Raw genomic sequence first — 16258 nt, 5'->3', positions numbered from 1 at the left:
CCTGCGACAGTAGCAGCAGCGCGGACCCAGACTGAAACGCCTAGAACCGCTCATCCACAGCGGCCGGGTTCCTTGTTGCAACTTAAACTATTTTGCCCACGCGCGTTTCCCCTATTTCTTGCTCTAAGGTATCTTCAGTGGGCTGCATGAGTTCATGTTGTTGTTGTTGTTGTGGTCTTCAGTCCTGAGACTGGTTTGATGCAGCTCTCCATGCTACTCTACCCTGTGCAAGCTTTTTCATCTCCCAGTACCTAATGCAACCTAGATCCTTCTGAATCTGCTTAGTGTATTCATCTCTTGGTCTCCCCCTACGATTTTTACACTCCACGCTGCCCTCCAATACTAAATTGGTGATCCCTTGATGCCTCAGAACATGTCCTACCAACCGATCCCTTCTTCTGGTCAAGTTGTGCCACAAACTTCTCTTCTCCCCAATCCTATTCAATACTTCCTCATTAGTTATGTGATCTACCCATCTAATCTTCAGCATTCTTCTGTAGCACCACATTTCGAAAGCTTCTATTCTCTTCTTGTCCAAACTATTTATCGTCCATGTTTCACTTCCATACATGGCTACACTCCATACGAATACTTTCAGAAATGACTTCCTGACACTTAAATCAATACTGGATGTTAACAAATTTCTCTTCTTCAGAAACGCTTTCCTTGCCATTGCCAGCCCACATTTTGTATCCTCTCTACTTCGACCATCATCAGTTATTTTGCTCCCCAAATAGCAAAACTCCTTTACTACTTTAAGTGCCTCATTTCCTAATCTAATTCCCTCAGCATCACCCGACTTAATTAGACTACATTCCATTATCCTTGTTTTGCTTTTGTTGATGTTCATCTTATATCCTCCTTTCAAGACACTGTCCATTCCATTCAACTGCTCTTCCAAGTCCTTTGCTGTCTCTGACAGAATTACAATGTCATCGGCGAACCTCAAAGTTTTTATTTCTTCTCCATGAATTTTAATACCTACTCCGAATTTTTCTTTTGTTTCCTTTACTGCTTGCTCAATATACAGATTGAACAACATCGGGGACAGGCTACAACCCTGTCTTACTCCCTTCCCAACCACTGCTTCCCTTTCATGTCCCTCGACTCTTATAACTGCCATCTGGTTTCTGTACAAATTGTAAATAGCCTTTCGCTCCCTGTATTTTACCCCTGCCACCTTTAGAATTTGAAAGAGAGTATTCCAGTCAACGTTGTCAAAAGCTTTCTCTAAGTCTACAAATGCTAGAAACGTAGGTTTGCCTTTCCTTAATCTTTCTTCTCAGATAAGTCGTAAGGTCAGTATTGCCTCACGTGTTCCAGTGTTTCTACGGAATCCAAACTGATCTTCCCCGAGGTTGGCTTCTACTAGTTTTTCCATTCGTCTGTAAAGAATTCGTGTTAGTATTTTGCAGCTGTGACTTATTAAGCTGATAGTTCGGTAATTTTCACATCTGTGAACACCTGCTTTCTTTGGGATTGGAATTATTATATTCTTCTTGAAGTCTGAGGGTATTTCGCCTGTTTCATACATCTTGCTCACCAGATGGTAGAGTTTTGTCAGGACTGGCTCTCCCACGGCCGTCAGTAGTTCCAATGGAATATTGTCTACTCCGGGGGCCTTGTTTCGACTCAGGTCTTTCAGTGCTCTGTCAAACTCTTCATGCAGTATCGTATCTCCCATTTCATCTTCATCTACATCCTCTTCCATTTCCATAATATTGTCCTCAAGTACATCGCCCTTGTATAGACCCTCTATATACTCCTTCCACCTTTCTGCTTTCCCTTCTTTGCTTAGAACTGGGTTTCCATCTGAGCTGTTGATATTCGTACAAGTGGTTCTCTTATCTCCAAAGGTCTCTTTAATTTTCCTGTAGGCGGTATCTATCTTACCCCTAGTGAGATAGGCCTCTACATCCTTACATTTGTCCTCTAGCCATCCCTGCTTAGCCATTTTGCACTTCCCGTCGATCTCATTTTTGAGACGTTTGTATTCCTTTTTGCCTGTTTCACTTACTGCATTTTTATATTCTCTCCTTTCATCAATTAAACTCAATATTTCTTCTGTTACCCAAGGATTTCTACTAGCCCTCGTCTTTTTACCTACTTGATCCTCTGCTGCCTTCACTACTTCATCCCTCAAAGCTACCCATTCTTCTTCTACTGTATTTATTTCCCCCATTCCTGTCAATTGCTCCCTTATGCTCTCCCTGAATCTCTGTACAACCTCTGGTTCTTTTAGTTTATCCAGGTCCCATCTCCTTAAATTCCCACCTTTTTGCAGTTTCTTCAGTTTTAATCTACAGGTCATAACCAATAGATTGTGGTCAGAGTCCACATCTGCCCCTGGAAATGTCTTACAATTTAAAACCTGGTTCCTAAATCTCTGTCTTACCATTATATAATCTATCTGATATCTTTTAGTATCTCCAGGGTTCTTCCATGTATACAACCTTCTTTCATGATTCTTAAACCAAGTGTTAGTTATGATTATGTTGTGCTCTGTGCAAAACTCTACCAGGCGGCTTCCTCTTTCATTTCTGTCCCCCAATTCATATTCACCTACTATGTTTCCTTCTCTCCCTTTTCCTACACTCGAATTCCAGTCACCCATGACTATTAAATTTTCGTCTCCCTTCGCAATCTGAATAATTTCTTTTATTTCATCATACACTTCTTCAATTTCTTCGTCATCTGCAGAGCTACTTGGCATATAAACTTGTACTACTGTAGTAGGTGTGGGCTTCGTATCTATCTTGGCCACAATAATGCGTTCACTATGCTGTTTGTAGTAGCTTACCCGCATTCCTATTTTCCTATTCATTATTAAACCTACTCCTGCATTACCCCTATTTGATTTTGTGTTTATAACCCTGTAGTCACCTGACCAGAAGTCTTCTTCCTCCTGCCACCGAACTTCACTAATTCCCACTATATCTAACTTCAACCTATCCATTTCCCTTTTTAAATTTTCTAACCTACCTGCCCGATTAAGGGATCTGACATTCCACGCTCCGATCCGTAGAACGCCAGTTTTCTTTCTCCTGATAACGACATCCTCTTGAGTAGTCCCCGCCCGGAGATCCGAATGGGGGACTATTTTACCTCCGGAATATTTTACCCAAGAGGACGCCATCATCATGTAATCATACAGTAAAGCTGCATGCCCTCGGGAAAAATTACGGCTGTAGTTTCCCCTTGCTTTCAGCCGTTCGCAGTACCAGCACAGCAAGGCCGTTTTGGTTATTGTTACAAGGCCAGGTCAGTCAATCATCCAGACTGTTGCCCTTGCAACTACTGAAAAGGCTGCTGCCCCTCTTCAGGAACCACACGTTTGTCTGGCCTCTCATCAGATACCCCTCCGTTGTGGTTGCACCTACGGTACGGCTATCTGTATCGCTGAGGCACGCAAGCCTCCCCACCAACGGCAAGGTCCATGGTTCATGGGGGGGGGGGGGGGGCATGAGTTCATAGCGTTTATGTTTTGCATGTTAGTATTCCGGTTGCTATGTGTTCATCTGTCGAGTGTCACAGTTTAGTTTGTAGTTCACTGTTGCTATTTGAGCTCACATATCGTCATTTTGTCATTTGGATATAGTGAGTGGAGCTACAGACGCTAGAAAAATGGAGTGACAAGTGAACGAATCGGGACATTTTCGACATTCTCTTCTGTTTGAGCTTAACAGATAAGTGAAAGCAACAGAGGCAGCCAGAAACAATTGCGCCGTGTGTGGTGATAATGCCACTGGACAGAACACGGCAACAAAATGGTTTTCTCGTTTTAAGGTGGATGGCTTTGTCGTTAGTACTCTTCACGTTCAGGAAGATCTTCGGGTTTTGATGAAGATCATTTAAACGCATTAATCAACAGTGATGGGCTTAAGTGTACTCGAGAACTGTCAGATGTGACAACAGTGATCATTCTGCCAAAGTGCGACATTTACATGCGATGGGAAGGTTCAAAAATTGTATGAAGGGGTGCCACATACTCTAACCCAAAATCACAAAAATCAACGAGTGGTCATATGTGAATCTCTACTTTGCTCGTCATCATCTGGCTTATAAATACGAGGCGTGTTTTTTTAAGTAAGTAACGTTTTGAAATTTAAAAAAGACGTGCTAAGGTATCTCAATAATTTTATTTTTACATGAAAGACTGTACCTTAATCTGACGCCATTACAGTCCGATTATTCCTTGTTTGCGTTGTGTACTCAGTGTTTAAGACGCCTCCGATAATCATGTGACTGTGAAGTGCGGGTTGTTGTAAGATTTCTTATTGCTAAAGGCCTAAAAGTGATCGATAGTCATAGGGAGATCTGTGCAGTTTACGGAGAAAACATTATGAGTGATGGAATGGAAAGAAAGTGGGGGAGAACATTTAAAGATGGCCGCACAAATGTGTATGATGGTCAACGGAGTGGGCGTCCTTCGGTCGTTAATGAAAGTTTGGTACAGGAAGTGTACAATAGGGTGAGAGAAAACGGACGCTTTACGATTTCCTCCTTGCGGGATGAATTTCCTAATGTTTCTCGTAGTGTTTTGTATGGCATTGTGACCGAGCACTTGAATTACCGGAAATTGTGCGCACGTTGGGTACCGACAATGCTGACGGCTGTGCACAAAACCAAACGTTTAGACAGTGCATTGACTTTACTCTAGCGGTACCACAACGACGGTGATGATTTCTTAAGCCAAATAGTTACGGGCGATGAAACATGGGTGGCCTACGTCACACCAGAATCAAAGCAACAGTCCATGGAAGTTGAGCAAGGGCATCGTTTTGCTGCAAGACAATGCCCGTCCGGATGTGGCGAATCAGACCAAAGATCTCATCACATCCTTTCGATGGGAAACTCTAGATCAGGGATTCCCAACCTTTTCAGCTGGCGGACCCCTTCTTCAGTCGAAAATTCATGGCGGACCCCTAGTCAGTCAAGAGCACAGTAACTTTAAATTTCAGAGCGAAACCCATGGGAACTGAAAGCTTCTTAATGCAAGTGCCATGTTCCCAATGACCCCCCCCCCCCCCCGAAGTATCAATAGTCTTTGGTTTAGAGATGAATGAAAACAACTTGAAATTAACGATCCAATTTGATTCCCACTGTATCCAGACACTTACTAGTGGATTTACTCCCTTTGTTCAACACACTATCGCCTAATTAAAATTACTTGGTAATTGAAATTTCACACGATGGAGCTGTCTTCCTCGAAGAGCAATCAATGTCACGTCCAAACTGTTCGCTGTTGACAAGCTGCCGCTTATTGTCTGTTCACTTCCACTATTTGGCTGCTGTTGTGTAAGGAGGATGCATATTTCGTAACAGTCGTGTGTGTGTGTGTGTGTGTGTGTGTGTGTGAGAGAGAGAGAGAGAGAGAGAGAGAGAGAGAGTGGTTTTTCGTGAAATCCGAAGAAAAATGTTCAAATGTATGTAAAGTCTTCCTTTGGTCGCCCTCCCTCCACATTCATTTCAACTGGAAACTTCCCTTATTGTGAAGGCGAGGGAGAAACTGCACCCTTCTTCAATGATCCTGACTTCAACCACCGATCCATGTTAGAAGTAATAAACTGGTCAAAAATCGACTTATGAAATAGGTAGTGCGCTGAAAAAGCAAGTTTAACATTTAATGATGCCTGGGGCGGCATACGTGCCAGCGAGCGTTGTGATTGGTCGACAAAGCTCGCTCCGCGCATGCGTAAAAGGTTTCAGCGCATCTAGCGCCGTGAGCCGGCAGACAAACGACCCCCGTATTGTTGCTAAACAGTCGACCAGAGAAGCCGCATTCTCTGGCATTAAACTGTGTATACGTTCTCACTTAGGAACCGCAAAGGCTGCTTGCGGATACGACCTGAGGTAAAAGTACACATATTTTTCACACGAAAAAAAAAATAGTGAAGAATTTGATTTTCACATTTTTATTCAATTATTTTACTCATTATTTTACACGATTTGGTGAAAGGTGGCCGCGGACCTCCTAGAAAGAGCCGGCGGACTCCTAAGGGGTCCGCGGACCAGAGGTTGGGAAGCCCTGCTCCAGATCATCCTCCGTACAGCCCCGATCTTGCGCCTAGTGACTACCATCTGTTCCTGCACCTGAAGAAACACCTGGGCGGTCAGCGTCTTCAAGACGATGACGAAGTCAAAACAGTGGTGATGCAGTGGTTAACAAGTCAGGCGGCAGACTTCTATGAGGAGGGTATTCAGAAACTGGTACAACGTTATGACAAGTGCCTCAGTATTGACGGAAATTATGCAGAAAAGTAGATTAAAGTACAGGCATTCATGTAAAAATAAAATTATTGAGATATATTAGCAAGTCTTTTTTTAAATTTCAAAGCGGTTCCTACTTTAAAAAACACGCCTCGTAACACCAACCATTACTAGCCAGTATCGTTATAGGGGACGAGAAATGGTGTATTTATGCTACCGTAAGAAAAAGAGAGGAATGGTTGAGCCCAAGCAAAGCAGCAGCTCTCCGTACAAAGACCTGCGCACATACACAAAAGATAATGTTACGCCTCTTGTGGAACAGCGACGGTCTGTGTACTAAGAATTGCTTCCCCAAGGTGTAACTATCGCTGCTGACATTTATTGTCAACAGCTGAGACGCCCTGCAGACACAATCCAGCAACGACTAGAACGACCGCGTGAAGTTATGCTACTCCATCATAACGCCCGCCCGCATTCTGCTAGACTGACAAAAGACACTCTTCAGTAGCGGGATTGGCATGTCATTCCGCACTCACCTAATCTTGCGCCCTCAGATTTTCACCTTCTCCGTTTTCTATGGAACAACCTTCAGAAAACTTCCTTTCCGGGTGAAAAATGCGCTTTGAAATTGGCTCGACGAGTTCTTCGCCTCAAAATCACGTGATTTCGACAGTCGCGGAATCGAAAAGCTGCACCAGCGTTGGCAGACTGTTCTCAATAGCGAAGGAGAATATACAGGGTCATTCAAAAAGAATACCACAACTTTAAAAATGTGTATTTAATGAAAGAAACATAATATAACCTTCTGTTATACATCATTACAAAGAGTATTTAAAAAGGTTTTTTTTCACTCAAAAACAAGTTCAGAGATGTTCAATATGGCCCCCTCCAGACACTCGAGCAATATGAACCCGATACTCCAACTCGTTCCACACTCTCTGTAGCATATCAGGCGTAACAGTTTGGATAGCTGCTGTTATTTCTCGTTTCAAATCATCAATGGTGGCTGGGAGAGGTGGCCGAAACACCATATCCTTAACATACCCCCATAAGAAAAAATCGCAGGGGGTAAGATCAGGGCTTCTTGGAGGCCAGTGATGAAGTGCTCTGTCACGGGCTGCCTGGCGGCCGATCCATCGCCTCGGGTAGTTGACGTTCATGTAGTTACGGACAGATAAGTGCCAATGTGGTGGCGCTCCATCCTGCTGAAATATGAATTGTTGTGCTTCTTGTTCGAGCTGAGGGAACAGCCAATTCTCTAACATCTCCAGATACCGTCCAGAACTTTTCCCTTTGCACAAACACCTATCCTCTGTAAACTGTTTATACCAACGTTTAATACACCACCTGTCAGGAGGTTTAACACCATACTTCGTTCGAAATGCACGCTGAACAACTGTCGTCGATTCACTTCTGCCGTACTCAATAACACAAAAGGCTTTCTGTTGAGCGGTCGCCATCTTAGCATCAACTGACGCTGACGCCTAGTCAACAGCGCCTCAAGCGAACAAATGTATGAAACTTTATAGCTCCCTTAATTCGCCGACAGATAGTGCTTAGCTCTGCCTTTTGTCGTTGCAGAGTTTTAAATTCCTAAAGTTGTGGTATTCTTTTTGAATCACCCTGTATTATTAATGATTAAAATCACTGTTTTGTGTATCTGTTGTGTTTATTCGTCTTATGGAAAAATGCTATGGTCTTATGCACCAACGCATTACAGAAGACGGCCGAAGGTGGCAACACAAGCGAGGAAAGATTTTCGCAACAAATAATCTCCACTCCAGAAGCTGTTTGTGGGAAGCGTATTACTGTATTTCCTAGAAGCTGCCTTTAGAATTTTCTGTGTGTAAGGGAACTAGAAAGAGCGTGGGCGCGTGCCAATTGTGTTACTGAAACTGTGACTTGTGACATTAGAACAAATCTGTGCTGTTCCAAGGTCGAAGGAGAAGTTAACACACATTGTCTTCAGAAAGGATCACACAATTCGCGTTCGCGTAACGATCGTTATCGATACACAGTAAGGAGGATGGAACTACTGGAAAAGTGTGCATACTCAGCACAAAATTACGGTTAGCGATAAACAAAACGAAGACAAAAGTATCTTGAAATATGAAGAATATTGCTTGCTTCAAACTAAAACCACTTAGAAGCTGTCATTCCACTTGTAAAACAAGACTACCAAAGGAAGTAAGACGACCAGAGCATGTCAGTGTATGTGAAGAAAGAGTCCTTCATCCAAAGAGCTCCAATTGCACCAGAAATTGACAGGGAATAGAGAGAAAAAATCATTAAACTCTGCGTCTATATCCCAGGATCAAATGGAAATTAAAAAGGAAGGTAAAAACAGAGAATATGGATCTAGAATTATTTGATTCAATGAACTGTGTACAAAGCCAGACCAACAAGTATTACATGCATTGACCAAAAAAGGATAGTGCATTGAGAATGGCTAGTTCCTAGCTGAAATCTAGATCTGCCAATAAAAATTCCAAAGGACGACTGATAGCTGAAATCTGTTATTTACAAATTATTTAATTGATATACAACAAAGTAAGTGGGAAGTAAAGTGCAAAATGAAAGAAAAAGATTTTTTTTTTATATTTTCAGCCTTAGATCACACAGACGGCACCGTAACTGCTTTCGACCTGTAAACAAATAATCATTGGGCAGTTCTTGTCAGTTTGTGCCTCGCCATACGTGAGAGAGCGTACAGATTTCCAGAAAGTGAAACTCAAACTAATGAAAGTAACTTGATGCTTATAGCTTACTAAGAATCGAATTCGATTCTGATACTATCTATATAACCCGAGGCTAGGAAATATAGTAAAGAATACGTATCGTTTCAAAGGCGATCGCTTTCTTCCTCTAGGGTAGCATACCTAGTCTATGCAAGAAATATAAGATAAAGTGTTGCCGACGTGCCAGGGGAAAGAATAATCGGCTCGTATGAAGAGTTTTTTGTGGAAGGAAAGGGTAGGAAGACCAGTTTAGCGAGATTTATCGTCACTGGTATCAAAACAATAAATGTCCATCTTTTCGCCTATTTATGTGCATCATATTTGCGTATATTACTCGTCAATTGTCGGAATTAGCACAAAGGGTGGTTTATTTGCAGATCTTTTGCCCAATCCAAACCCATTTTCTGATGGTCCTGTATCCAAAGGCGTGGTCCACAAACAGACTCTGAGAACTACTAACATCATAAATCGAGACATAAACCAGCGGACCTAAGTCACTTCCTTGAACAAACCCCAGCACAACATACATGTCAGAAGGGCGTATTCTACAGCTCTGATATCGTTAAGAAGGGAGTGCTAACTGTCCTTGAGCCGCACGGGATTAGCCGATCCTCCAATTGATCCATCAGTATGGACGTCTTTCTGGTAGCATTCTTAATGTCAGTAAATCGACTATGATGCACATTGGGCGCGGCCTCCCGGCTATGGTGCCGACCCCACTCCCAGTCAGTACCAGTACCACCCTTTGTTACTCGAGCTTCACACACCGCACAGTGGCCCTCGCTTACCGGCGGGTTTTGCAGTCGATTCGGCACCATGCCCGCGGTCAAGTGCACCGTAACTTAAACCAACTCCAACGTGTGTCCTATGTCAACACGTATGTCGCCCCTAAACTGGTACACATCGCCCAGATCCTCCCAATGCCGTTACTCCTTGGCCGCCGCATCCAATCAGCCTTTGGATATTTCCTGTCAGCAGGGGCACTTTTCAAAGTCCGCTACAACACTCTAACACTGCCTCCAGCAAAAGGTGGCATCGGTCTCGTCAACGTGCGGGCACGATCTTCTACACTCTTTGTCCATACTATGTTGCGGCACTGGCAGGGGCCGGTCCCGTCCTTAACACGCAGTCTCTTAGATATCCTCCGACCAGCTTCTCTCCATCCACCGCTCAATGTGGCACCTATATCTCCATTATTGTACCACGTCGCCAATTGTTTTATAGAACTCAGCTACGTTCGGGCCGATCTTCCAGTCACCCGTCCTCCCTGTACAAAAGATTCTTATCGTTTGTTTATGCTGTCCAACCCTTGCGACCCCATGGTGCTATAGCACCCTGACATTAACTGGCGAACGGTTTGGGGGTGTGTGCATGCACCCTTTTTACCGACGTCTGTGTCTGCACTCTGGTATGTTTTAGTCTACGGTAAATTCCCGACTAATAGTCGACTGTATCGCATAGGACTGGCCACCTCCCCACTCTGCCCTGACTGTCAGCTCGAAGTCACCGACGAACGCCGTCTTAACGTGCCCCCTGAAACAAAACGTATGGCTCCGCATCCCACGAATCGTGGGCTATTACCTCCGTGCCCCGCCAACGACGGTAACTCCGGATTTCTTGTTGCTGCCCCAGACATTTCACTACCCTCTTGCTAAGCACCATGCCCTAATCTGGTTTCAAGGACAGGCTTTAGAATACCTCTTTCAGAGTGGTCTGCATACAGTCCTTGACTGCTGGTACAAAGTTGTGACCGCGCATAGCACCCTCACCCGAAAACCATCTTACCGACAAACTTTTGCCGGTTATCTCCGCAGCGTCTTCCTTGACCCCCCTCAAAGTTGGGGTGTGCCATGCCTACCTGTCACATGAGGCAACACCCTAATCCACGTTCTCATGCATCGAAAAAAAAAGAAGCGGTCTAAGGCGCTGCAGTCATGGACTGTGAGGCTGGTCCCGGCGGAGGTTCGAGTCCTCCTTCGGGCATGGGTGTGAGTGTGTTTGTCCTTAGGATAATGTAGGTTAAGTAGTGTGTAAGCTTAGGGACTGATGACCTTAGCAGTTAGGTCCCATAAGATTTCACACACATTTGAACATTTTTTTAACTCTCCTTGACAAGACAGAGGAAATGAAGTGGCCATAGGTATACTGAATGAGACATTCCTGCATTTACCTCAAGCGATTTAAAATAAAAAGATTAAAAAAGACTGTAAACTCAAAATTTGGGTGGCCGGATGGCAATTTGAACCTCGCTCTTCTCAGGAAACAGGATGTGTCTGTGAGTCTCTGTGACCACAAGAAACAACTTGTTTACTGCGAGTGTCTATTCAAGCCTGCAAAACGACCGGCCATTAGTGGGAAGACATTTTTAGCATTTAATGATGTGTTAACGCACGAGTAGAAACACATATTTAAGCATCTAGACAGTGGGAAAATATTTTTTTCCGTTGGGTTAAAATTGTAAATCATATTTTTTTATGTCGGGAATGGACTGGCCTTCTCAGAATCGTGATTCTACTGTTATTGAGGAAATAAAATTATTTTAATATCGCTGCGTAACGAGTTCGTAACGAGCCGGCAACAAGTACGTGCACACACAAAAAATATGTAAAAGCAGAGTATGAAGAAAATGAGTAATGAAAGTGAATGTTCAAGGAGTACAAGTTCGTGTTAATAAGGTATGAAACAGAGTTACCTCATATCTCAAGTGTTTAATACGTTTGTCGAAGAAATTTGAAGGAACAAAGAAAGTTTCATAAGACGGATAGAAAGGACAGAGGAAAATTAACACTTCGTAGACGACCTAGCGCTTCTGTCTGAAAACAAGCAACGCTGAAACGATGCGCTGAGTGGTCTTGACTGCACATTTAACACAGAATATAACTTGAGAGTAAAACTTAGACCCAGGCGTTGAGGAGTAGTTGAAAAAGAAATAGCATTAAGCTTAGCACCACCATCGGTAACGGTATAGTACTTTGATCGGTGAGACAATGCTACTAGATCAAGGAAGAGTGAGGTGTAAAAGGAACAGGGACTAGAAATAACGGAAGAGGGGAGGAGTTGCAAACTGTTACTAGAAGGAAACATAAGTCACTGAGACATTTACAAAGGCATCGAGTAAAATTTATATTTCCACTAGATGTAGATAACCGTCTGGTCAAAAGCATCCAGACAGCGTTAGTGGACATTAACATGGGCTGCGTCCACCCTTCATCTTTATCACGGCTTGAACTCTGTCGGGGACTGTTTCAGTGACGTATCTGAATATCTGTGAAGGAGTGGCAGCCCATTCTTCCCCAAATGCTGAAATCAGAGAAAGAAGTAATAATAGATGCTGCGGTCTGGAGTGAAGTTAACATTCTGACTCATACCAAAGGCGTTCCATGGGGTTCAATTTGGGACTCTGGGTGGGCCAGTTCATTTCAGGAAACTTACCATCCACAAACCATTGCCCCACAGATGCTATTTTATGACAGAGAGTGTTGTCATGATGAACTGCTCCTCTACGGTACTCAGTACACAATGCTACAAAATGTATTCATACGAAGTGCGACAATAAAGTAATGAGACTGACGTGGAAAAAATGTTGCTTACCGTTTTAGTCCAGTTTAGTCTTGTCTTCTTCAAAATAGTTCCTTTCTGATTGAACACACTTTTTCCAGCGCTTCTGCCGTTGATCGTAACATTTCTGGAACCCATCTTCTGTAATATCCTCCAAGACACTCGTAACAGCTTTTTGGACATCTTGTGTTGTTTGAAAATGGTGTCCCTTGACCGCCGTTTGACTCTTGGAAATAGAAAAAAGTCGAACAGAGCGATATCTGGGGAATAAGGTGGCTGTGGTAGTACTGAAATTTGTTTTGAGGTTAAATATTGCTGTACTGACAGAACACTATGGGGACCATTTTTGCACAAATCTTTCTCATACCAAGATCTTCAGTTATTGTTAGACGAACCGTTTTTCGATTGATGTTCAGTTCTTCTGCAATCATTTTCACGCATAATCTTCGATCCTATCGTATGAGTTCACGCACCCTGGCCAAGTTGACATCCGTCCATGAGATTGATGGTCGTCCACTGCCGTCTTCATCTTCAACATTCGTTCTGCAATCACTAAACACTTTATGCCAACGGAAACCTTGAGCTATTCAAATAACGTCCTCTCCAAAAGCCTTCTAAAGCCTATTGTAAGTTGTCGTCGCGTTTTCACCCAATTTAACACAAAAAGAAATGGCATACCAATGCGGAATATTATGCAGTTCCATTCCCGTGAGGAGAGACATAAACACATGTTAACTTATTACAGCACAACTCACGACTGAGCAGCTGCATCGATGTGCCGCTTGGACTAGAAGCAGCTCATAGACCAAGGTCAAAGGTATTGTGCCTACGCAAGCCTGCAGGGTTGCCACATCCTGCAAAGAAAATCAGTCTCATTACTTTACCGTCGCACCTCGTATTTTTCCACATTTTCTCCGCATTTTATTGAGCCCAATAAGGGGACCCCACCCCAACCATAAAAACAGTCCCATACTGTAACACCACCCCCTCCATACCTCAATGTTGGCATAAACATGATGCCACGTAAAATTCTCTAGGCATTCCCCAAACCCAAACCCTTTCATCAGGTTGCCGCAATGTACAGAGTGCTTCTTGAATACAGATCACTCATTCCCAGTCCTCCCCCGCCCATTGGAGATGCTGTTTCCGTACCCCAAGCGTCGCTTAGCATTGATTACCGACATATATGGCATACGGAGAGTTGACTACTCGACCCCCTTAGCACCGTCATTGTGCTGGCTGGACTGCTGGTAGCACCTTGCAATTCACGAGTGATGCTTTCTGCTGATTTCATGCGATTTTGTTACAACCACTGTTTGCAATGCTTGACAGCTCCTGTAAATGATTTCTGGCTGATCGTTGCTGAGCTGTGGTTGTTCCTTCACATTTCCACTTCACATTCTCATCACCAGTAATCGAGTTAGGCATCTTTAGAAAGGCTGAAATATTTCTGATTTATTTGTTACTCAGATGACATCCAATGATTATTCCAAGCTCGATACCACTGAGCTCTTCTCAGCTGTTGTTGCTTCTCTATTGACAGCACAAAATATTGTGTACTGCTTCGTACACAAGGGTATGGAGAGAGGGGGGTGGGGGGGGGGGGGCTACAGAGTGGTGCAGCAGCTGTCATCATAGAGGAGCTGGACAGGAGCAGAAATGATTAGCGAACACGTAAATACAGTAGACAGAAGTCTTACTTAACTTATATTTATCTCCAAGTGCTTCAAAGAAAATTCACAAAAGGACAAACAGCAATAAAGTCTAGCTATTACAACAAGTAAACTAAAGAGCGTCATGCAGTGTGAGACTCCCGCTACTAATGCACGAGCGATTTGTTGAAGGCCGAGTAAGACTGAAGACTGTAGAAGACTGTGACTGAGACTGGTTGTCTAGCTGCTGCCGGCCATCCTACATAGTGTAGGTGGAGGACGATCGTAGTCGGAGCCGCTGAAGGTGTGGCGCAGCGGGCGCGCATCATGGGATCCGCTAAGACCCAGCACTACCACAATCGGCATCTATCGGAAACGTGCGTTTCCGTTGCCAACAATGGGACACTGGTGAGGGTGGTATTGACCTGTGATACCACCCAAAACTCACCATGTAATATTATGTTGATGGGTCTGACCCCTGTTAAATAAAGGTCTGAGGTCTACATTTGACAGGAATGTCTGGATACTTTTGATGAGATAGTGTATTTCAGAGAAGCCATAATGGCTGTTCTTGGAAAAATCGTGACAATGAAATAGTCGGAAACCTTGTAATAAAATGTGACTACTATCTTTTCAATAGCTTGTTACCGTTGACAACGTAGAAATGAAAGTTATCAGGAAATGTGTGTGTTGATATGACAGTGTAAACAACATGTGGGAGTTCCTTCGTTGTGATGTCATATACAAAACAAAAAGTAAAATTCCCAGGTACTAGTTTCTGGTATGTTAATGTTGCAACGAAGATCCTCGCCAAATAAGTGAAGTCCTCATCATGAAGTTGTAACTTCAAGATGTACATTGGAGTAGGTAGACTTAATTGAAAATTTGGTAGACAAATGCTACTATCAAGTTTTCCAACCGAAGTACGAGGGGCGTTTAGTAAGTAATCCGACACAGTCTTTCCCTGAAATCAGGTTTGTTTTATTCAGGATTACAATATACTATATTATTCCCCACGCTTTTACCCACGTCTTGCTGCTTCAATAACCTTCCCATTATCCACGCACTGCTCCCCGTGGATTACATCCTTCATTGGGCCAAACAGATGGAAGTTGGAAGGTGCAAGACCCGGACTGTAGGACGGATGAGGAAGAACAGTCCAGTGAAGTTTTGTGAGCTCCTCTTGGGTGCACAGACTTGTTCGCGGCCTTACATTGTTAGGGGGAAGGGGAAACTCGTTTTGGTTTTTGCGGCGACGGACACCCTGAAGTCGTTTCCCCAATTTCCTGAGGGTAGCACATTGCAGCAGTCACAGCTGTGTGTGGCCAGCCGGCACATGTGAGATCGGTTAGGTTTACGCGACCTTAAAAAATGGTTCAAATGGATCTGAGCACTATAAGACTTAACATCTGAGGTCACAGTCCCCTTGACTTTGAACTATTTAAACCTGACTAACCGAAGGACATCACACACATCCATGCCCGAGGCAGGATTCGAACCTGCGACCGTAGCAGCAGCGCAGTTCCGGACTGAAGCGCCTAGAACCGCTCAGCACAGCGGCCGGCTACGCGACTTTATTGCGATGGTGACAGACGCCTCGCCCAATGACTCACCGTGCTTTTGTTCACTGCCAAGTCCACACCTTATGAACATCTACGATTCTTTGGTTTTCCTCAAAAAGAAAAAGAGAAATCGCCCGGAGTGACGGCTCTCTGCTTGGAAAGCACCTCCATTGGAGATGCAATTTTGAAGGCTGCAAGGCTTCGCACTATCTACAGTTCATGAAACTATACGGGCTGAAGCGGGAATATTCCATGATGTCGCACGACAAATTCCGATTTCTTTCGTAACAAAATTGGGCGAGAGAAAAGTGTTGCATTACTTATTGAGCGCCCATTATTTTCAGAAACAGAAGAACGAGCCAAATCTCTGCCACCACTGCACTAGGAGACTACATACACCACCTCCTCTTGTGTACCTGGATACGTGCGGTCATAAAGTGTACCAGGCATCGCGAGCGGCCCACGAAAGCTTCGCTTCAACGAAGGAGAAATACAGGGCATCAGGGAGACTTTTTATCACGGAGCGGCGGAATAATGA

This window comes from Schistocerca americana, chromosome 5, assembly GCF_021461395.2.
Source record: "Schistocerca americana isolate TAMUIC-IGC-003095 chromosome 5, iqSchAmer2.1, whole genome shotgun sequence".
Classification (NCBI taxonomy): Eukaryota; Metazoa; Arthropoda; class Insecta; order Orthoptera; family Acrididae; genus Schistocerca; species Schistocerca americana.
The sequence above is the reverse complement of the archived record's forward strand: the minus strand, read 5'-3'. Positions refer to the sequence as shown.